Source organism: Canis lupus, chromosome 7 (assembly GCF_048164855.1).
Source record: "Canis lupus baileyi chromosome 7, mCanLup2.hap1, whole genome shotgun sequence".
NCBI classification, from domain to species: Eukaryota; Metazoa; Chordata; class Mammalia; order Carnivora; family Canidae; genus Canis; species Canis lupus.
Window position 1 is genome coordinate 1736709 of NC_132844.1, and position 23571 is coordinate 1760279.

The 23571-nt window shown below is 40.7% G+C and overlaps 1 long non-coding RNA gene across 2 annotated transcripts in view; it reads right to left on the reverse strand.

The window, feature by feature from the left end:
• Positions 1-23571, reverse strand: part of LOC140636200 (uncharacterized) — a 73449-nt gene that overhangs the window by 24721 nt on the left and 25157 nt on the right. The window contains exon 4 of one of the 2 annotated variants that reach the window (XR_012033497.1): positions 3690-3784. This is a non-coding gene — a long non-coding RNA (uncharacterized lncRNA). Of the gene's footprint in view, positions 1-3689; positions 3785-21693; positions 22068-23571 lie in introns of those variants that run through there. The other variant, XR_012033496.1, reaches the window with a different exon arrangement.

Genomic DNA, 23571 nt, shown 5'->3' on the forward strand with positions numbered 1-23571 from the left:
CCATTTACAGTGACATCCAGAAGAATACAATACCCAGGGATAAATTTAACCAAGGAAGTGAAAGTCTTCTACACTTAAAACTATAAACCATTTCTGGAAGGAAGTAAAGAATGCTTAAGTAAGTGGAAAAGACACCCCACTTGCATGGACTAGAAGATGTAATAGTGTTAAAATAACAAACATTCTACAGATTCAATACAATCCTTATCAAAACTCCAACAACTGTTTTATAGAAATGGAAACACTGATCCTCAAATTGTATCCAAACAATCTTTAAAAAGAAGAAAAAAATATTGGATTTTTCTGTCAGCTCAGGCTGTCATAGCAAAATGCCATAGACTTAGTGGCTTAAACAAGAGAAGTCTATTTTCTTGTAATTCTGGAGACTAGGGTCTGACAACAGGGTGCCAATATGGTCGGGTTCGGGGGAGAGTTCTCGTCCTGGCTTGAAGACGGCTTTCTTTTCTCTGTGTCCTCACGTGGCATACAGATAGAGGAACAAGGAAAGGGAAAGAGAGGGAGGGGAGGAAGAGAGGAGAGACAGAAAGAGTAAGCTTTCTGGTGTCTGTTTTCACAAAGGCACTAATCCCATCATGAGCTCCCCATCCTCATGACCTCATCTAAACCTACTACCTCTCAAAGGCTCCAACTCCAAACGCCATCACATTGGAGGTTAGAAATTCAAGGTACAAACTTTGGAAGGACATGATTTGGTCTACAACATCAGAGAATACACACTTTTCAATTTCAAAACTTACTATGAAGCTACAGTAATCAAAACGATGTGGTGCCAGCATAAAGAGAGACACATAGACCAACGGAATAGAACTGAATTCAGAAATAAGCCCATACATCTGCAGCCAGTTGATTTTTTGATAATAGAGCCAAGATTGTTCAATGGAGAAAGGACAACCTTTTCAACAAATAGAGGGGCACAAGATGAAAAAAGAGTGAAGTTGGGCTCATATCATGTGCAAAAAGTTAACTTAAAATGGATAAATGACTTAAATACAAGAGATAAAAACATAAAACTCGGAAAAAACATGAGAGCACATCTTCTGGATCTTTGGTTGGCCAGTAAATTCTTAGGAATGACACCAAAAATAGGAGTAACAAAATCATAAATAGGTACATTGGACTTACCAAAATTAAAAACTTTTTTTCATCAAAGGACATTATCAAAAAGGTGAAAGACAACCCACAAAATGAGCAGATACTTGCACGTCATACATTGGTAAGTGTCTAGTATTCAGAATACATAAAGAACGACTTCAACGCAACAACAAAAGCACAAATTATTGAAAAATGGATATAGAACTTGAATGGATATTTCTCCAGAGAAAATATACAAATGGCCCATAAGCACATTAAAAGATGCTTAACATCATTATTTGTCAGGAAAATACAAATCAGAACCACAATGAGATACCATTTTATGCCCACTGCGATAACTATTATAAACTTCTTTTTAAAACAGCAAATAATAGTGTTGGTGAGGAAATGGAGAAATTGGAGCCTTCAAAATTGCCAAGTGGGAATCTAAAATGGTCTGTCCACTTTGGAAAACAGTTTGAGGGTTCCTCAAATACTTAAAAATAGAATTACCATATAATCCATTAATTCTACTGCTAGATATTGTTGATGTAAATAAAGAGGAAAATTGAGGCAAGCTCAAAGAAATGAATTTATTCAGAATAGCAGAGAGATTGCGATTCAGGATATACAAACTGTAGCAAACCATAGGCAAGTCCACCGAGGATGGGGTAGGTTGTATTTATGGGCAGAAAATGTAAAGAAAGCGGAGTCAGTTAGAATCAAAAATGAATGAAGGCCAGCCGTGAAAACTGCCCACGCAGACAAAATCAGTCCAGTTGCACAAAAAGCTCAATTCAGCTCATTTTGTGAGACCAACAGCCTGGGTCACCTCCTGTTTACATCTCTGGCAAAACTTCCCAAGGTTGATATGAGACAACCTTGGATCAACCCCCCCCATCCAAGAGAATTCCAATACTACCCAGTATTCTCTAAATCGGGCATTTACAGGAAATCAGTCTCTTGGCCTTAAGTTTTATATTCCTGAGGATACATAAATGAGATCTTCCATTTTATATCTTCCGGTCCTATTTTAGATTAAAATTCTTTCACATTTCCCCCTCCTGATCAAGATCTTTCACAGAAAGCATCACTGATCAATTAGGTCATTCACGTGCTGCTTGTTAATTTTTTGCATGAGTCCCATGGAACCAAGAAGGACCATCCTCAGGCATCTTCTCCTGCCTGAGGAGGAGGGAAACAATTTCATTTGACCTCATTTGACCAGAGAATTGAAAAATGAAGCATCTCCGTATGTCCCGCTAAGGTGGATGATTCCGTTTACGTACATTTGGGTAGAAGGCATTTTAATGGAAACAAAAGAAAACGGTTAATAGTTGGAGCAAAACATAAATTCAGTTTCTGAGTTTTGGAGAGCAGCCAATTGAGAAAATTTCGAGATGCCAGGCTGAAAGCATCTTCAGGTGGGGTGAGGGCAGACCGCAGCCATCTGACAGACTTGTCTGGTTTGAGATTTCAGTGTTTCTGGGGATCCTTTGAATGGCCACACAGCAACAGGCGTGAAGATTGTCCGCACGGGAGCTGCTGTCGGGAGTTCTCTGGAGTCAGTATCAAATGGTCCAGCTATAGCTAGAATGACTTTGCACAAAGGCCAGTTTTAGTTTCACCTTGATTCCAAGTCAAAGGAGCAGGAGACAGTGGAAATGTTAATTTGGGGAGTTCTAGCTACATATTGGAGGGAATTAGAAAAATCCAGAAGCCAGTCCAGTTTATAGGAAGAAAGCGAACCAATATTAACAGCACTGACATCTGATATCCATAAGGGTGCATTATCGAAATATAATTTTTTCTTCTAATCATTCCCATTTCTATCAAAGATAACCATAGTAAGATTGATTTGTTTGCAAATTAAGTCTAGTTTCGATAAACTTAGCCTGATTATTACAAGGACAGCAAGTGATTGTCCATGTAGGTTTTTTAAAATTTATATTGCTGGAACTTTTTCATAAGGAATCTCACATTGGATTTGCAATGTCTCTTTAGGCTGGAAAGTCAAGCCAAGGACTTGTCCAGTTGGATCCTCTTACAAGGAGACCAGATTTCTATTGAATTTATGTAACTATATATTTTGTCATGAAAAGTAAGTGTACTTAATAAGAGCTTCCCAATTCTGCAGAGGTTAGGTGGGGAGTAAAAGACGAATGTTTTAACTTTTGTACAAAATATAGATTTTCTTACAAGGGAAAAGAGGGCAGCCCCAGGGGCTCAATGGTTTAGCGCCGCCTTCAGCCCAGGGCGTGACCCTGGAGACCCAGGATCGAGTCCCACATCGGGGTCCCTGCATGGAGCCTGCTTCTCCCTCTGCCTGTGTCTCTGCCTCTCCTTCTCTCTGTGTACACGCTCTCATGAATAAATAAATAAAATCTTTAAAAAAGAGAGAGAGAGAAAAGGGGGTATTTAAAATGTAGAAAACAATACATTAAAGAACAAGCAATATTTTAAATGAAGCCATAAAAATTATAACTAGCATTAGCAGTTTATCCAGGCTTAGGTAATTAATTCTTGTTCTCTTTCATCTTTTGTTAGCAATTTTAAGAATTCATCAGTTTTCACATCAGAGTTTGAGAGATTCTTACCTGGCTCGGTGTTATGATCTTTAAATTATCAGAGATCTGTATTCTAGGGCTCTTGTCAGGGTCTTTTCCATGGTTTCTTTGAAGATGAAACCTATCTGTAAAGGCATCAGAATAAAACAATAATTGCCTGCAAATGTCAAAAGACCTAAAAATGGCAATGGTCAAAGGTTAGATGAGAGTTCTTTATAATGAAATGGACAAGAAATGTGGTTATTTCTGTGGGATACATTTTTAAATCATCACTGATAAGATTGTATCAGAACATATAAGAATGTTAGGAATTTTATATGATTTCTGGAATACTTACAAAATGCACTTCTATAAATACAACATAAAGAAGGTCTAGTTTTATTTTTATTTGATACTGTTCTCCATGAATGGGTATTTAATATACCAAATAAGCCTAATTACTATAATATTCTCCTGATATACCAAGAAAAAATGATCTATTCAACCAACGTGGTAATAAAAGATTTGAAAGGCAAGTATAGAGGTAAGAGCAAAATCCAGCTCTTAATATTGAGAAAACTGGGTTTATTTAAACAATTAAAGCACAAGGAGATTATTCAGATAAAATATAAAATCTTTGTTTTCTAGGCAGATTAATTAAAAGGTAAAAGAGAACCTTCGCTTATGATTTTTTATTTACTGCCAACCAATAATCTAAGAATAATCTTCATCTTTTAAACAGAGAGAAACCTAAATTCTAATTTTGTTGCAATGTGCTTTTGATAGTAAGAATTCTTTATTTTTAAACTTAAATCCATTCCAATCTTAGTTGGATTACACACCAAGTTCCCTTCCCAAGATTTCCCTTCCACAGACCTTCTGCACCGTAACTACATCTATCTAGGTTTTGTCCTATCTTTTTTGTTTGTTTGTTTTTTTCCCTTTCTTACTCTGAAAAGGTCATTTGACTTTGGGATGAAACGATTTTTGTTTTTTCTCAACCAAAGTGCGCCTCCATTCTTCATGCCTTCTTTTATCAAAAGCACACACTCTACTCTCCTTAATTCTTAGAAATGGTGATGTCCTTTCATCAATCATCAGTGCTCTACTCTTCATTCTCGTCACGTTCCCAGAGAGTCCACCTCTTGGAGTCCCAGTCAGGCCTTGTCCCGGGTGCCTGGGTCTCGAGTGGCATCCTGTACCCTCCGACCTTTGCAAAATGACATGTTGAGGGGCCTCCAGCTTAACATCCTGCCCCTAAGCCGGCACAGCAGTGGGCCCCTGCACGTCCTTCCCTAATCCCAGTTCTTCCAACTCCTACTTGTAATCTTTGCCTTCCAGGCAAACTGTGGATTGCGTGTCATATATATTGGGATCCTGTGGCAAATTAGCAAAGTCACAAACACATTTTTATAATTTCTAGAAGTATATTTTGTTCCTAGTAAATTTTTCAGTGTGACACAAAACATGCTTATTAATAGACCCAAACACCTTTAGCACCTCTATACAGGAAGTCAAGAGTAGATAAGTCCATTTTTAGGAACGGTTCCGTATTTTGACTTATTTTACTTGACTTTATTTGGAGATGACCTAGAAACCCAATAAATTTGACTTAACTCAGTATTTAACTTAACTTAGCAAAACTTTAAAGTTTTCAGTAACCAAAAGATTTTGGAAACCATTTGCTGAAAGGTCACCTAGAAACTCTTATTCCATTCATGTCTATTTAAATCACTTGTTTTTAACAATCATATTTAGGTTACTCTTAGAGATTTCATGATACATTAAAGGAGTTAGCCAACCTTTTAAGTTATTTTTCTTGCTGACAATTTTTGTAACAGAGATAATATGAGCTTATTTGATTTTCAGTAAATCAAGAAAGAATAAAAGTATTATACCTCATGTTGATCACTCTAAGGACATATCTGTTTTATTTTTTTAAGATTGTATTTATTTATTCAGGAGAGACACAGAAAGAGGCAGAGACACAGGCAGAGGGAGAAGCAGGCTCCCTGCAGGGAGCCCGACGTGGGACTTGATCCCGGGACCCTGGGGTCACGGCCTGAGCCAAAGACCCACCCTTAACCACTTCGTTTATCAAAGATTATCCTGATCATGTAAACTTGAAAAACATTTGGGTTTATTTCTATGTTTCTGAGAATATACTTAGTTTATATAAATATTTGATTTTCTTTAAGCCAATTAATTAGAGCTCTTTGCCAATTAATTTTGTCAAGGGAACTTCAATAACAATCTGTACTTAAAAAGGCTCTTTCTCCCTTTGATGTTTTAAAGTCTAGAGCAATTACCATTTAAATTTTTTCCTTCTTTTTTTAAAGTGCACAACAATTGTATTTCCAGTGTTCTGATGGTCTTTTGTTATAATAACTGCAAATGTCTGAAGGAAAATAGAAAAGTCGATTTTGGGTTCAAATCACGAATTTTTTATCTTAATTCTCTCTCTCTCTCTCTCTCTCTCTCTCTCTCTCTATTTTTTTTTTAAGCAGCCAAAATTGAAAACAGTTTAGCACTAGAGAAGAAGGGGAGGTCAAATAAAGAAAGGGAGTTGGGGGGACCTGGCTGGTGCTCTGAGGAAGAAGCCCCAGATACATTTTTAAAATCTGCTTGTAGTTGTTCATTTGCTTCAGTTAACTTATAAATAGCACTTTGTAAAGAGGCAACTTTAGAATTCTGAATACATTTAGAAGTCTCTAGAACCAATTAAAATAGCTAAAGGAAAACAAGTTTGGAGAGTTTGCAGGTTCCCCATAAAGGGCATTGAAGTTCTGAATGAGGTCCCTATGTGGAGGCACCAAAATTTTTGAACCTAAAACTGATGGGGCCCCGAAGGAAGGCTACCTATAGAGCATTTAGATGACTGAAATTCCATTTTTCAGAGTATTTACTGAGAGCAAAAGAAATAAAAATCTCTAAATAGCCTGATGCCTGTGTTCTCAGGGTAGAGAGTTGTGTTTTGTTTCACAGTGTGCTTTTCATGGGGTACTATTTCTCCTGGCAGACGAACGTTGCCCCAGTTGTCCACCCTACCATCTGGTGTCCTTTGTTGCATGAAAACTGCCTTCAGTTGGCAGATGACCTATCATAAATGTGGTCTGTCCGTGACCAACTCACCCTTGCAGAGGAATTTATTTTGGTTTGGTCTGGTTTGGTGTTGGAGACTGAAGTCTCTCATAAGGAGGTGGCAAATGTTCTAGTAGTGTTTATTTGCTCAGCTACTCATGACCACTGATTTTATTATTACTTTTGTTTTGTTTTTCTCCTCAAGAATTCCAAAGGAATTGTATTGAAATTCTAGTGTGTTGTCAACAAGAAAATAACCAAGTAATCACCAGAACGGATAAAGCCTTGAAACAGAGTCCAAATAAAGTCAGAGCTCAGCCAAAAGTGAGGGGATGTAAAGAGGAGGGAATTTAGGGAGAGTCAGTTAAAATCAAAGACAAATGGAGACCAGCCTTGAAAACTGCCCAAGCACATTAAATCAGTCCAGTTACGCAAAGAAAGCTCAATTCAGTCCACTTCGTGAGACCAACACAACCTGGGTCGTCTCTTGTTTGTGCCTCTGGCAAAACTTCTCAAGGTTGATACAAGACAACCTCTGATCAACCTCCACCATCCAAGGAAATTCTAACACTATCAGTTTTCTGTAAATCAGGCATTTATGGGAAATCAATCTCTTGTCTTCTTGAGGATACATGTATGAGATTCTCCATTTTATATCCTCTGGCTCTATTTCAGATTACAAATTCTTTCACAGTATATACCCAAAAGAATGGGGAAAAAGGTACTCAACAAACACATGTACATGCATAGTCATAGCAGTACTGTTCACACTAGACCAAAGGTGAAAAGAACCCAAATGCCCATCAGTGGATAAATGGAAAAACAAATTGTGGTGTATACAACCAATGAAATGTTATTCGGTCAGAATCAATGACGGTATATACTTAAAATGAAATATTTAGTCATATAAAGTAATGAATGGCACATGCTACAACATAGATGGATCTGGAAAGCATTATGCCAAATAAAAGAAGGTAGACACGAAAGGTCATACGCCACATGATTCTGTTTATACGAAATAGCCAGAATAGGTGAAGGGGGAAGCAGGTTGGTGGCTTCCTGAGGTTAGATGTAAAGAGCAATGGAGATTAACTGCTAACGGGTGCAGAGCTTTCTTCTGGGATGATAAGGATGTTTTGGAACTAGATAGAGCGGATGGTTGCACAACATCGTGAATGTACTAAATGCCACTTAATTGTTCATCTTAAGATGTTTAATTTTATGCTACCTGACATTCACTTTACTTGAAAAAAAATAGATGAGCATTAGGCTTTAAGAAGTCATGTCTTTTACCAAAAGTATGAAAAAGATAAGTAATTTGAGCTGCATACTCAGGTGATCTGACAGGAGGCTGTGTACTACCTTTCCTTTTGCCGTTCTGACTCTTTCTGTGCCTCTGGGGGGGGGGGTTTGTTTGTTTGTTTGTTGTTTTTTGTTTTTGTATTTAAAGCAATATTTTTATATATCTATAGAATATTGGCTCTGGGGATGCCCGGGGGACTCAGCGGTTGAGCGTCTCCCTTTGGCTCAGGAAGTGATCCTGGAGTCCCGGGATCGAGTCCTGCGTTGGGCTCCCGGCATGGAGCCTGCTTCTCCCTCAGCCTGTGTCTCTGCCTCTCTCTGTGTCTCTCATGAATAAATAAATAAATAAAATCTTTTTAAAAAAGAATATCTGCTCTGAAATCTGTCGTTGCCTTCAGGGGTTTGCCTTTACACGGTAAGAAAGGAGGCATTTGTGATTGTCAAGAGATCCAAGATTTCCTGATGCAAGACAGAATTCTTTTAGCCACCAAATAAATATGTCACCTATGTCTAACTCAAGATTGAATTTTGATTCAAGAGACCTTTTTAAAAAATGTTGAAATTCAAGTGGTTAAATAGCAAATTTTAAAACATGCATTTACAGTGGCTAGCCGATTGCCAAGGTTTGCAACCAACTCACAGTTTCTGCAGGAAGTAACCAGCAGCAAGTTAACCTGAATCCACTTGCTTCCTTCCCTACACTCCAGTCCTGCGTATTTCAAGTTTTTACATCAAAGGTGGCTCTATGGTAACAGGAAGTTTATACCCAACATCATACCCTTAGGAATCATAGATATTTGGTTCAATCAAGGTTTAGAGAAAAAGAAAGTGCATATTATTAAGCTGTGGGGGGTGGGGGGGGCAAGAAAGAGAGAGCAATCAATGACAATAAAGAATATAGACTAAGGTCAGGATGTTAGGGCTGGAAAGGAAAGGTTTGGAATTTATCAGCAATAAGTAACCTTAATGGTGACTTTAGGATTGTGGAGACAATCCAGAGAGACTGCACAGATCAAGAGAAGAAAAGAGGGAAAGATCAAACAATGCGGAGTATCAGTATTTAAGGGCAGGGGAGTAAAGGGACGTCGTCAATTATATACCGATCTTTGAAACATACAGGGGAAGAAACAGTAGAAGAATCAAGGAAATAAAGCAAAAATGCAAGAGATAAATGGTTCATGCTGTCCTCGAGAGACCAAGCGGGATATGAAATAAAAGTGAGACACTTAATTTGGCCTTTATGGGTGAAGTAAGAGCCTAGGGGACATAACTTTAAGCAGAAGCCTGATTAGTAAAAAGTAGAGAAGAGCAAGATTCTGAATGGAAGGAGGTCGGCAGGTACCACCTGGAAAAGAAGGTTTCGAAAAGATTATAAAGATGGGAGAGACCCGACCCTGTGCCCATGTTGAGGTAAAACAGACAGCAAGGAAGGTGCTCCTGAAAGGGGCCAGCCGATAAGGGAGAGATCAGGGCGGCACGAAAGAGGGGAGGATACGGATCAAGGACAGGAAGGGTCTAGCCCTGCAAGAAGAGGAAACTGCCACCGTTGATGCTGAGCGAACAGAGTGCATGAAAATAAGTCGGAGGGCCCGGCCGTCCAGAACGTGTGCGAGCCCATCCACTCCACCCAGCGCTGTCCTGAGGCCGCCACCGTCTCCGGCTCCGTCTCCGTCTCCATCTATCTCCATCTCTGTCTCCATCTCCGTCTCCGTCTCCGTCTCCATCTATCTCCATCTCCATCTATCTCCATCTCCGTCTCCGGCTCCGTCTCCGTCTCCATCTATCTCCATCTCTGTCTCCATCTCCGTCTCCGTCTCCGTCTCCATCTATCTCCATCTCCATCTATCTCCATCTCCGTCTCCGTCTCCGTCTCCGTCTCCATCTATCTCCATCTCCATCTATCTCCGTCTCCGTCTCCGTCTCCGTCTCCGTCTCCATCTATCTCCATCTCCATCTATCTCCATCTCCGTCTCCATCTCCGTCTCCGTCTCCATCTATCTCCATCTCCGTCTCCATCTCCATCTCCATCTCCATCTCCGTCTCCATCTCCATCTCCGTCTCCGTCTCCATCTCCGTCTCTGTCTCCATCTCCATCTCCATCTCCATCTCCGTCTCCGTCTCCGTCTCCGTCTCCATCTATCTCCGTCTCCATCTATCTCCATCTCCATCTATCTCCATCTCCGTCTCCATCTCCGTCTCCGTCTCCATCTATCTCCATCTCCGTCTCCATCTCCATCTCCATCTCCATCTCCGTCTCCGTCTCCGTCTCCGTCTCCATCTATCTCCGTCTCCATCTATCTCCATCTCCATCTATCTCCGTCTCCGTCTCCGTCTCCGTCTCCGTCTCCATCTATCTCCATCTATCTCCATCTCCATCTCCGTCTCCGTCTCCGTCTCCGTCTCCATCTATCTCCATCTCCATCTATCTCCATCTCCGTCTCCATCTCCGTCTCCGTCTCCATCTATCTCCATCTCCGTCTCCATCTCCGTCTCCATCTCCGTCTCCATCTCCATCTCCGTCTCCGTCTCCATCTCCGTCTCTGTCTCCATCTCCGTCTCCGTCTCCGTCTCCATCTCCATCTCCATCTCGGCGAGGCGAGGCGCAGCAGCAGGCCGGGGGGGGCTCCTCTCACCCCACTCTCCTCCCTTGCCCACAGGGAGGCCAGAATGATCGGTCAATACACAAAGTAGACCTTTGCTGTGTCCGGTGTCAGCCCAGGGCAGCCCAGTTAGATCAGAGGCCTGTCAGGGCCCTCGAAGTTTCTCAAGAGAACCTGAGTCTCCGTGACGCTCCCCGTCCTTTCTCCCTCTACTCTCTCTCATCCAGTCAACTTGGCTTCCCTTCAGCTCCATGAACACACGATTTCTTTTCATAGACGAGGCCTTTGTGGGTAGTCTTCCCTGCATCTGCCGTCCTCTTCTCCTTCTTGGTGCTCCGCAGAGGACCGGCTTCTTCTGGTTTTTCAGATTTCGGCGCAAAAATCACTCCAACAGAGAGGACGTCAGTCACAAACCAACATACAAAAGACCTCCCTATACTCTGGTTTCTCTTCAGATCGCATAAATCTTTCGCCTTTTACAAAAGACCTCCCTGCTCTCCTTCCTAATATTTATGACAAATTAATCCGTTTATTTGTTTAATCAACCAAATTATAAATTCAGTGATGATACGGACACTGATGCTCAATAAATAGTTGTTGCATGAACGGCAAAGAGTATCTATACCTTGTGATACCGAGTGAAGTCGAATTGAGGTGGGAAGAGCTGATCCCACGTTTCTCTGTGAATTGAAAATCACATTCAATTACTTTTGCTAGAGACCCTTCATGAGATGTTTTGGAATTTTGTTAGGGGCCAAATTAACGGGATCCTGAAGACTTTTCAGGGGAAGCTAAAATCTGAAGGATGAAGAAGGTTTAGCTACAGGAAGTTGGGGGGGACAGTGTTTATCCCCTTATCGAGAGAGGGTGACCGAGAGAACTGAAAAAGGGTCAGAAACTCTTAGTCCAGCAACAGATAGTGTTGACCTCCTAGTGGGAGAGCCACCTTGTGATTTCATGGTTATTGTCATCATATTTGTTTGTTTAATTTTCATTTAAGATTCTGAGTCAGTTGCAAGAAGAAACAATATAAAAAGGGCAGCGTATCTTTGTACTTCATTTTTTTGAAATATTTAAAAAGTATACACAAAAGCCCAGCTTAAATCACAAATTCACTCCCCTGCCCCTCTAACAGCCCCCCAGAAACAGCCGTTTGAAAAAAAAATGAATAAAAATCTTTTTTTAAGCCTTCTGGTGGTCATCCATTACTCTGAAAGATTCGAGCTCTATTTCTTGATCTACTAACTTTACAAGTCGTCTCTTGACTTCTATCTACTCATCCATCCCTTCTTTAAATAATATTATATTTTTCTTCTAATTTCCCTACTGATCTGTGCAGCTACAAATGGTGAACCTAAATCTTTATTACTTGTCTCATCAAACACAGACAAAATCTTTTGACCCCAACTTGTGAAAGGAGGCATTAACCTGCACCATCTCTGCACTCTTTTGCAGATCAATCTCTAGCCACTATAATTTTTTCTTGACACAGCCAAAGATAATAACCTTCTATCCAGTAATCATAATAAAGATTTCCTGGCCTGTCAATAGCTTGACCTTAAACACTGAAAATCAATGCAATGGAATATATTTTTTTAAATAACTCCCCATCTACTTGGTCCTGCCAGTGATCTGATGCTTACCGCTTACCCCTTGAAGCCCCTTCACTGTGGGACAGGGTGGAGAGAAAATTTCACATAAAGAGGAAGAAATGACAGTTTGGAAATCCCCATTAAGAAGGAAGATACAATATAAATTTCTTCCAGGTTGGGAGGAAAATAGGGAATGAGAAATATTCATGTAGCAACCCACCAAGGTATGAATTATCAGCCCTTACACGACCCCCTCCCCCAATATTTCTCCAGGTGTCAAAATTCCAGGTGCACAAGTGTATAAAAACACACAAATTTAATCGAAACCTCCCTCCCAACCCCAAAATGTACATTGACGACACTGCTCTGCTTCCTTCATGTGCTCACTACTTGGCAAACACGGCCAACCAAGCTCTCAGGCAGAAAGTCCAGAGGGAGAACCGCAGAGCTCTGCCTTCACTGCTCAGTTTCAGGTCGGAAAGATTTTATTTTTGTTCACGAAATGTTTACTGGGAGTACATTGTTAAGTGATAAAGATGGAGAGATGAGCAGCACCACACGGCATCGTCAGAGAGACAGATGAAAAAAGTGAAGGCATAGAAGCCTTTTCTGATATGCTTAACAAGTAAAATGATAAGTTCTATTTTGTATGTTTTATTTCCTATTTAAAAAAATATACTCTCTAAGTGCCCACTACTGCTAGTTGTTTTTTTGTTTTTTTAAATCAGTTTTTAGACAATATACAAAACATCAGTAAGCAACCATTTGAATGAAATTCAACTTTGTAGGCCACACTATTTACAACAAATATAGCAGGTTTATACTAATATCTGGAATCTTACAAATAATTAATTCTAGGTAAGCTATTGTTGAGGTCTTATTTAAAAGGTCATTTATTATGAGGTCTTATTAAAAGGTCAGCGGTTTAGCACCGCCTTCAGCCCCGGGCCTGATCCTGGAGACCCGGGATCGAGTCCCACATCAGGCTCCCTACATGGAGCCTGCTTCTGTCTCTGCCTGTCTCTCTCTCTCTCTCGCTCATGAATAAATAAATAAAATAAAAATAAATAAAAGGTCATTTATTTAAGGTCTTAAATAGGCCAATAAATATAGTTCAGACATTATAGGTGGAAGGAATAGTTTGAAAACTGAAGATTATAGCTGGGGCATTTGGAAGAATTTGGCAGCAGCTAAAATGCCACCTTTAAAATGGGATAAGTTTAGAACTAAATATGAATATATCGATCAGCTGATTAAGGAATCATTGGCATGTTGGACCTGTGCAGGCTTTCAAACCTTACCTTGATCTCCAAAATGTCTATTTTCCCCCAGACTTAAGGTTGGAACACTGCCGTGTCAAGTTGTCAGATTCCAAAAAACCATGCTTACCCAGGTTCTTACAGACCTCCGCCTACTCTCCTGCACTAAACATCTAAACTCGAATGAAAAATGCATGTTAGGAGGTGCTCCCTGCAATCTTCTCTCCTGTATGAACAGAAGAGGAAGGCATTTTCCAAATACTTACCTTGACGAGATAAATAATAATGATATAGGTATCCCTTCACTATGTTAAGAAAGAAATAATGTCCCTTTTGGCTCAGAATCCACTGTCCCAACTATAAACATACAAGATAGTTTTTACCCAAGTGAAAGAAGAAAGGGAAGGGAAACAGAGCTTGACAAGTCACACTGCGTAGATGCTGATTTCTGGAAGTGCCTGGGGTCAACAGAACCTACCGGCCTGCAACAGCTGAAGACAGAATGGTTTAATTTGTAGAAAACCATTATATTGTCCATACTGCAAAGGCAAAGCCACTGCCAACAATGGAAAATCCTGCAGGCCATGGCCCCAGCCACTGTACGGAATATAGGCCGTCACCTAATCAATGTGTATGACTCCAGGTCACCCATCTGTCTTTCTAACCAGGCAAGCAACAGCACTGTGAAAAGTAACATCTCAAAAATAAACAGAGATGATGTATTTTACCTGTAGGCAGAAGCCGGCACTAAATATCTAACTCTATGTCTCTAATATCTACATCCAACATCTACGAAGGGCGTTCTCCCCATTTCGGATTCCCCTGTTACAATAGTAAAACATTACCTCAAAACTGCAAAATCTTGTAAAGCGTATCTTATTCTGGGAAGCAATCACTCCTATTTTCTCACAATGAATTTAACGTTCATAATAAAGAATGTTTAATTATAGCAGCCGTAGCCCATTTGGAATTGAAGTTTGATATCTGCTGTGTTTTTTTTTCTTTTTATGACAAGCTAGAGCTTTTTAAAGATATATTTTATTTTCCAGAAGACTCAAGCAATTCTTCAAATGAGTTTGAATCTTCAATTAGGAAAAAGGCACTTATACAGGCTTGGAGGAAAAGGCACTTATATAGTGGCTTCAATTTTACTTTGCCAGATAATGATATAAACCGCAACACATCAGAGAAGATAATGAGCTTCTAGAGCTTTCACCAAAACCTCATGAGCTTAAATCAGATCTTACTGTCTCTAACCCATATCTGAACACTCCACTGGACGTGCAGAAAATTGCTTAAAGACAAAGATATATGGTTTTGAGGCTTTAAAGTCCTTATAATACAGACACATATCACACAGATTTTGACAAGCCTCCCTAGATACCAAAGATGAGCTGTCATGGAATACACATGCCCCATAGAAACAAGCTCCAATTATCAATTTCACCACTAATACATCTACCTTTAGAAAACATTAACTCAATTCTGTGTATAGCAGTTTAATTTCCCCCCCGAGGGTCTAAAAACTCCCAGAAATGAAAGTTTCTCATGAAAAGCAAAGTAAAAATTTTCTATAGCACACTGCGAAAAAAAAAATAAATGATTTTTAGTGATCTCAAATGATTAGTTTTTTTCCACTCATTTTTCTACACAGATCAAAAATATTTTCATGATATCACCTTCCAAAGTAAGCTTCGTAGCAAAATAAGCAAAAGAAAGCAAAACCTATCCAACACGGACATTAAGAAGTGGCAAGAGAGATGACCAACATTCAATCATTCAAAGCTGTACATTCTCAATATCAAATTGTCGGTCTTAACTATCATTCTGATCAATCCGCTGAACAAACACAAATATTGAGATGCTTCTAGTTGCTGTGAAATAAGGATTTTTACTTCCTGTGCTTTTAAACTTCCATACGAAACATTTAAAAAAACACAATATGCTTTAAAAATGTACCCTGCTTTAAGCAAAACATAGTAATGCACAAATTAGCTACTGGCTTGTGTTTCAGGAGAACGTATTATCCACACCAAACTTCTAGGCATTAAAATTATATTGTATAGTAGAGCGAGACCTCCCTAAAAGTCAATAGACAAATATTAGATTCCCAAAGAATATAGCTCGGACTCTCTGGGATCTCCAAGAAAAATATCAGATCCAAAAGAACACTTTCATTGAGGAGAACTTGCTTAGCAATCAAGAATCTAAAAATAGTGTGTTCCCAGCCATGGGCAGCTACGGAATTCTTTAGGCTTAGTGCAAATAAAAATCTGAGGGTCCTTGTTTAAACAACACAGGTGGTGGGGGAAGCTTGTTCCTTTCTTCTACAGCCACTCCCTCTCTCTCACCTCGTCTTCTTTTTTTTTTTTTTTTTTTTTTAAGATTTTATTTATTTATTTAGAGAGAGAGCATGAATGGGGCGGTGGGGATGGAAGAAGGGCAGAGGAAGAGACAGAGAGAAAGACCCTCAAAGTGACTCCCCGCTGAGCGCAGAGCCCGACATGCAGATCTCACCACCCTGAGCTCATGGCCAGAGCCAAAATCGAGAGTTGAACGCCTAACTTACTGAGCCACCCAGCTACCCCATCTACTAGTGTTGGTTTTTCACTTGCTACCTAAAGTTCCACTCTTGACTATGAGAAGAGTCCTGGGTGAGGGCAGACCTCCACAGGCCCACAGGACCTGCTGGGGTGACTTAGCACACAGGTGCATATACCCATCCACTGCTCTCTCAGTGCCTGCCCCCAGACTTCTCTGCGGGCGGGAGCAGTGAGAGGTGGCTGAGAGCTGTCTCAGGGGAAGGAGGAAGTCAAGGAAAGCAGATCTGTACATGAGGGATCTGGGAGTCCAAGTCTCAGCGCCCAGCTCCATTGTCCCATGGGACTCCATGTATAAAACACAAGACCAAAAATTAAATCATTAAGATTTTTGATAGTGACCGCAGACATGAAACCTAAGCCCCTTCGGAATGTGTGGCCCTTTGAGACTGCATTGTTCCCAGTCCTAAGAAGCCAGCCGGGTCCCCAGCTCTAGACCAGAGTTTTTGGTGCTATTGACATGAAAGGCTAGATAATTTCTTCTCGTGTGGCTGTCATGGGCATTATAAGATGTTTCCTAGCATCTCCTGTGTCTACTCACTGGACACTCGCCAGTGTGATGACCAGTCATGTCTCTGGACATTGCCAAATATCCCTTGGGAAATAAAATTGTCCCTGGTTGAGAACCAAAGCCCCAAATTAATACTTACCTGGGCAAGCCCAGGATGACGTACGTACTCCTGACATTCCCCTACTGACAAGCAGAGGAGAGATTCTAAGATGCACATAACCTATGATAATCATTAGCAGTTACCAATTAAAGAGGCAGGAGGCATCAAAAGGTGAGGTTGGTGTTGACCTGTGGTGCACGGTGCTGACCGCCCCCCGGACAACGGCGGCTTGGGGCAAGGAGCAGGTGATTCAGCCTGGGAAGGGAGCTGACGAAAAAAGCTCAAAGGACACATTTCCTCCTCTTCCAACAGAAGGCAGAGTCCAGTTACTACTCTACTCATCTCCTATTTGCTCTGAGGCAAATAAATCAAGCAAATCTCCCCCACGGTGTAAGTCTCGTGAGGATTATTGCTTGGACTTCGTAGAGCTGGAGGTGGGAAGGGTAGGTCAGACAGCGTCAAGAGCACCATCTAAGAGGGCATTGCCTGGGACTCGCAGGCTCAGGTAGAAAGTGTTTTCCACCATCCACTTCTGAGGATCCCGTACTGATTTTTAATTTATGAAAATTGTATTTATATTCATAGCGTCTTCCTAAGGACCAAACTCCCAGGACATTAGTTGGCTTAATATGACTGATCAGCAGCTTGTTTTGCCATCGTTTACCATCTCCCCCCAATACCACCCCCCCAGGTCCCCTTCCCCTCCTCCCCACCTTTTATCTCTGAATTCAGCTTTTCCAAGAGACTTTCTTTACTTATGAGCTGGAGTAAGTCCTCCCCCCTTCAGGGCCAGATCAGTTATGGGATAAAGGGGGAATGGGTACTGGGAGGGCAAGTACAATGCAGTGCATTCAGCTGCTGCTCCAGTCTTGTGTCCTCCATCTCCTTGCACAGCCCGCAGCCTGACAAAGATGCGCTCAGTCCCACACATTTCCCCCTGCCTTGTCTTCCCTCGTGGTGCGCCCATGCCAACTGCTTGCCTCTACACCCCTTGAGCTCCTTTCATCCATCCAGACCCAGATCAGTGCAGCTTCTGCTGTGAGCCTCCTTGACCATTCCATTCCACGACAATCTCGGGCTTTCTGAATGTCATGGGCACGCATGGTCTGAGCCGCACCGGGGGCACCCCCTAGCACATAGCGGTGGGTCAGTTACCATCTATGGAAGAAGAAAATCTCACAATTGTAAGTCAGTGCTACATGTTGCCATGCTATGTTTCGTCATTCTTCCCAACTACATCAAAACCCTTGAGAGCAGAAGATACCCTTCCATGGGATGGATAAATTAGCGCATAATTAGTCACTACTTCAATTCTATGCTCTTAGTTTGTCCCCTTCTCAAATCAAAACAGTCCTGAAGAAGGACTCTTTATTCTCTACCCTTGAAAAACCATCAGTCCCCCAATTCAGCTCTTCCCAAGCTCTTGAGTTTTCCAGTCAAGGAAAACATTGACATTTTCTCGCTGCTTCCTGCCAAATGACTGATTATCAACTCTGGGATTGCGTTCTTTTGGCTAAATAGTCATCCTACCAGGAGCTGTTTTTCCATGTGTTATAGTTTCCCTACATGACAGACATAAACATTGTGATTATTATTTTAATAAGAAGAGCACAGTCCCTTATATTTCTAGAACCAAATTAAGAAGCATAAGGGAATTGTTTATTCAGTTGGAGTAAACTGAGAGTAATTTCTTATTAGAGATATTCAGGTAAATCTGAAAAGCATAAATGATCTTACAAAAGCATGAATGAATCGGACACCATTTGTGGCCTGATAGAAGTAACCGTCTCTTTACATACACTGAGGATGGAACAACATTATGAGATTAATCAGCTGAACCGATAAATGAAAGTAAGTTAACAGAGTGAACACAGATGAGCAGTTGTGGTTCGAGCCTGGCAAAACAGGGAGGGAACCTGTGTGGTATTAATCAAAACTCATATTTGGTTGGTGTATTTGTAATCTCTGCAAATAAACAATAATGTAGATCTCTGGAGAAATGTTCAACGGTTATAGTCACTATAGGTCAGTTAATATAGGTCAGTCTTGATTGTGAATATATTTTGATTCCCGGAACACTTGCTGACCTACCATTGATCAGTGCAGAAGAATTAAAAGATACCTAAGATATGCAAGTCTATTGGGGCCCCTGGGTGGCTCAGTCAGTTGAGCATCTGCCTTTGGCTCAGGTCATGATCCCAGGGTCCTGGGATTGAGCCCCACATCAGGCTCCACGCTCAGTGGCGAGTCTGCTTCTCCTTCTTCTCCCTCTCATTCTCACTCTCTCTCAAATAAATAAAAATCTTATTAAAAAAAAAGAAGATATGCAAGTATAAGATATGTAGAGTATATGGAGGGATTCCACTTTTAAAGGTTTGTCTAACTGTTGCTGAGATGAATATTAGAATATTACCCAGTCACTTAAAATTAAGACTACATGTTCAAAAAACCTTCCAAATGAAAGTTTTATGATTTTACATAATTGAGATCTACTACACAGGACTCTAAAAATGTTTTGTTATGCTAGTTTATTTTTTTAATAGGAAGTATTCATTTAGAATGGATTCTGAGATTTTTTTTTTTTTTTTAGAAATTTAAACATAGAATGAAATACTTTGAAATAAGGTGTATATATCCATGGAGGAAAATTAAAGAAGAAAGAATGCAAGTCACAAAAGTGGCCAAATAGCAGAAATCTGCATGTGTTGGTGAAAAATGGGGAGAGGGGCTGGAAGAGCAGTCACGATATATTCTATCCAGGACAGACGGGCCGGGAAAGTGCACCTGCCCCAGCAGCTTAGAGGAGACTGACACCGACTGGATTTGGGGGCTGGTGTGTTTTATGTTCCCAGCCTCAGAGGCACCCAGCACGAGAGAACGGCCATCAATGCATCCCCCTTGGTGTCACATTCTGGAGCAGCTGAGATCTGCCCACACGGGGGTCCAAAATGTGTAAATAAGCTGCTTCTAGGGCACGTGGGGGTAATATGTAGTGTGAGGACCAGAGAGCCATTGGAAACTCCTAGAACGAGTAGTTTAGGTTTGAAAAAGGCTACATCGCATTTGGAAGTGCCAAAAAGAGAACATATTTTCAATCCCCAAGTGGATTTTCTCTTTCTGGCCCTGTGTCCCATGTCCAAGAAAGGATGCGGCGCTTAGAGGTGCTTAGAGGTGAACGTTGATACTTTCCTGAGGTCAGAGCAGCCAGGCTTGGATGTGGTCCTGGCATCGCAGTGTGCTGTTCTGACGGGATGAGCTTCTCCTCTGGCAAGAACCCACCCACCTGCGTGACCATTTTGTTGCCCTGCCTTTGTTTTTACCTGTAAAAATACCATAGTAGACACTAATGGCACAAAAACTACCACGATGCAGAATGAGTGCAGGAAGGAAACATCCCAATGACTCGAAAAGCGAGTTGTCGGACTGCAGATTTTCCTATCATGTCTTGGGGACAAATTACAAATGCAAAGTTGCCACCTCTTGTGAGACGCTCGGCCTGCTAGACTCGTTGTGTACAGTCTTTGCTCCTCCTCCTGCCACAGAAGCCACCCTGCGCTCCAAACGGCTCAGCCAAGTGTATTCATTCGTTCACCCGAGCGTGGCTCTTTGACAAGTGACAGACTCAATTTTATTCCAACATTGGAAAAAATGGGGAATGGTGTTTAATATGATTGATAGAAAATACATCCTCTCTCTCTCTCTTCTTGTTTTTGAGTCATCACCAATTTCCATATTATATAAACATCGGAATCAGCCATTCTTAAAGTGAATAACATTCTTCCCACTACTGAAAATTGTATGTCCGGGAAAAAAAAAATATGTTGTTTATGTAATTTTCTTCTCTGTAGTTGATTAAAATAGTACTATGTTCTTAAACATTGGTATATGGTCATTAGCATAATAATGAACATAACACTCAAATTGCCATTATTATTAAGGTTTCCTTAAACAGTTTGCTTTGGGTTAATATAGAAAAACAACTTATTATTTTTTTAAGTAAATTAAGGCATAATATTCTCTAGAGCCAATAAATAGCAGAGAGAGAGACAGACAGACAGATGAGAGAGAGAGAGAGATACAAACAGCATTCCTATGTCATCATGTAGAAGATAAAGCTGCCATTCCAGAATTTCCAGAAAGGGAGTCCTACTAACATCAACCCAGAGGTCCTAAGAAGGGGATTTCTGATTGCCTGGCCCCTTTGAGATGTGGATGACCCCCAGTTGTGCCAGGTTTCCAGCATTCTACCAGCGATCTCTTGACTCTTCTTTTTTGGTATGACAACTCTGAAAGAAAGTTGTGGGTTTTTTTAAGCACCATTGAGGCCACGTTTTATAGACTAGACTTAGGCAAATGAAACCTGTTGCCAAGTATCTTTGCCACTTTACCACCTAAAACAACAACACAGAAGACTCGGGAATTGCCAGGATCCTGGTTCCTGAAGGGTAAGAAAGACATGCAGCCATCATATTTACAAAAAACAATGCTTGTGAGTGATTAGAATTCACATGGAAAACTTTTTAAGGAATTTAAGGTATTAATAAGTACTCTAATATCATGTCCGGATGTTTGACAAAGAAATATTATTTTTAGATTACAAATAAATACAGATTTCCCCTTGCCATCTGAAAGTAGATCATTCCTATGAAAACTTTTTTTAAGCCCAAGTGGTATAAAGCAAAGAAGCAATTACCATTTGTTTATAAGGAAATTTTTTTGAGCTTTCCCAGACCCCTAAAATAACCTCTTTTAGGATTTTCTGATGCTTTCAAAGACATCTTGCTAACAGATACATGAAATAAATTGAGATAAAGCTCAGATCCCCCAACACAGTTCAAAGCTATGGTCCTAGCTGCTGAGATGCGCAGGATAGAGCAGGGCAGGGAGCCTGGTCCTGCCGCCCTCCCTGCTTGGGATGCGCGCTACCTCCGTAAGGGCTCACGGCGATCAAATGCTCACCACGACTTTTGCTTTTCAACTTTTATTGTAAAAGTGAAAAACGTCCTCAGCTTTCTTTTGGTTACTGAAAACAGGTAGTAGTGTAGGACTTTTGTAAAACCAAAGGAGCATGATTCAAACTTTCAAAAAGCAGGGGACATCTAGTAAGTACAAAATAAACTCATGCTCATTTTCCACAGTTGTTGCCCTGGCCATCTGTAGATAGGAATCCTCCTTTCTTTACGAGAATGCTTCCAGGTTCCATGGATTCGGGTCATTGATCTTTTCAGAATATTTCACAGTCAACGCATTCTTCTGAAAATAAAACTCATCAAAAAGATTGGATGAATAGACCAATTCTACAGTCACTGAGCTTTGACTCTCAAATCCTGGTATTGCTTCCATTCCGGTTGTGTGCATCAGGGTCTTCACGCGAAACAGACACACTTATATAGGGGAATTGAGAAAAGGTTTAATAAGGAGATGTTCACACATGTGGGTAGGTTTCAGGCAAGTGGACACGCAGGGCTGGCTTCTTGGGCCTGCCATCCCTACTGTCACACAGGTCCCCGGGCTTCAAACCCTGTGCTTGGGGTAGTGCTCTACTATTGCCACCTTGAAAGTCTCAATAATTTTTTTAACTGGGTCCCCCACATTTTGTCTCCCCTGCACCCCACAAATTATGTAGTCAGTCCTGTCAACAGGAGATGTTGAAGTACCGGAAGAAATTCTGCTCCAGACTCCCTTCAGACTCAAGACTGCAAAGCCAACTCTTCTCAAGGCCTCCAGCCTGCTGCTGACCTGCCTCACTGATTTCAGGCTTGCCAGGCCCCACAGTCATGTGAGCCAATTCCTTAAATAAAATCTAGACAGGAAGATCTAGAGATAGATAGGTGGACAAGTAACTCTCCCAATTTTCTGTTCCTTCTGTTCCTTTAGATGTATAAATAATAGTCATCTCTCTTTCTCTCTCTTTTTATTCAGAGAGATAAAGATGTATATAGAATATTATATTATATTTTATATTTTATAGATGACAGGTAGGTAGATAGATCCAGTGAAATACTCCAGACCTAACTCTTCTCCATACTAAAATTTCTCTCTCAAATCCTCTCTTTGCCTTAAGCTAATTGGAAACTAAAGAATAGGAGAATTCGTTTATGCAACCTACAAATATTACCTTTTGAGGCACAGAGCAAGATGGAGAAAATTAAGAATGGATCCAGAGGGCAAAATAATAATCCCCAGCATTCTAATATAGTTTTCTAATTGTAACATTCGAAATGTAGTTTCTAGTCGGTGTAGCACATAGCTATCATGTAATGGGTGCCTTAGCATACTGAACTTTTTTTTTCAAATTCATGAGATATGTTTGCTATTCCCTCTTCAAAGAGGAGGAAACAAAGACTTAGAAAATTTAGGAAATGTGTCCAATATCAGACAGCTACCAAATGACAGAGCTGGGATTCCAATGCTAGTCTGTCCAATGCCAGAGACAGTGGTTTTGGCTAATTCCTAAGCTGACGCAGATGTTTTTCTTCAATGCACTCCTAGCCTCAATAAACTCCCATACAAAATATTCAAATTATTTCCAGCATCTCCCTTGTATCCCATGATCAATTTATATCCTTCCCCTACAATCTTGCTCTCCTCCTAGCTTATTCTCCTGGTGGGAAATTATTTTTGCTGAGATGTTCCTACCAGTGTACCCCAGAAGGTAAGAAGTTTTCTCAAATACGGCATTCACAGCATCTGCAGCTGACTGCATGGAAAGTGTTTTTCATAGTTGTGTTTTCATGACTATTCATTTGTCTAACAGCTTTTTTGAATATCTTTGGAAAGGAAAGAATTAGAAGGTCGTTCTGTTTTGTTTTGTTTCCACACGTTCTACAACTCTTTACAGTGACCGTGTGAATAGCTGGCAATGAACATCTAGTGAGTAAATATTTT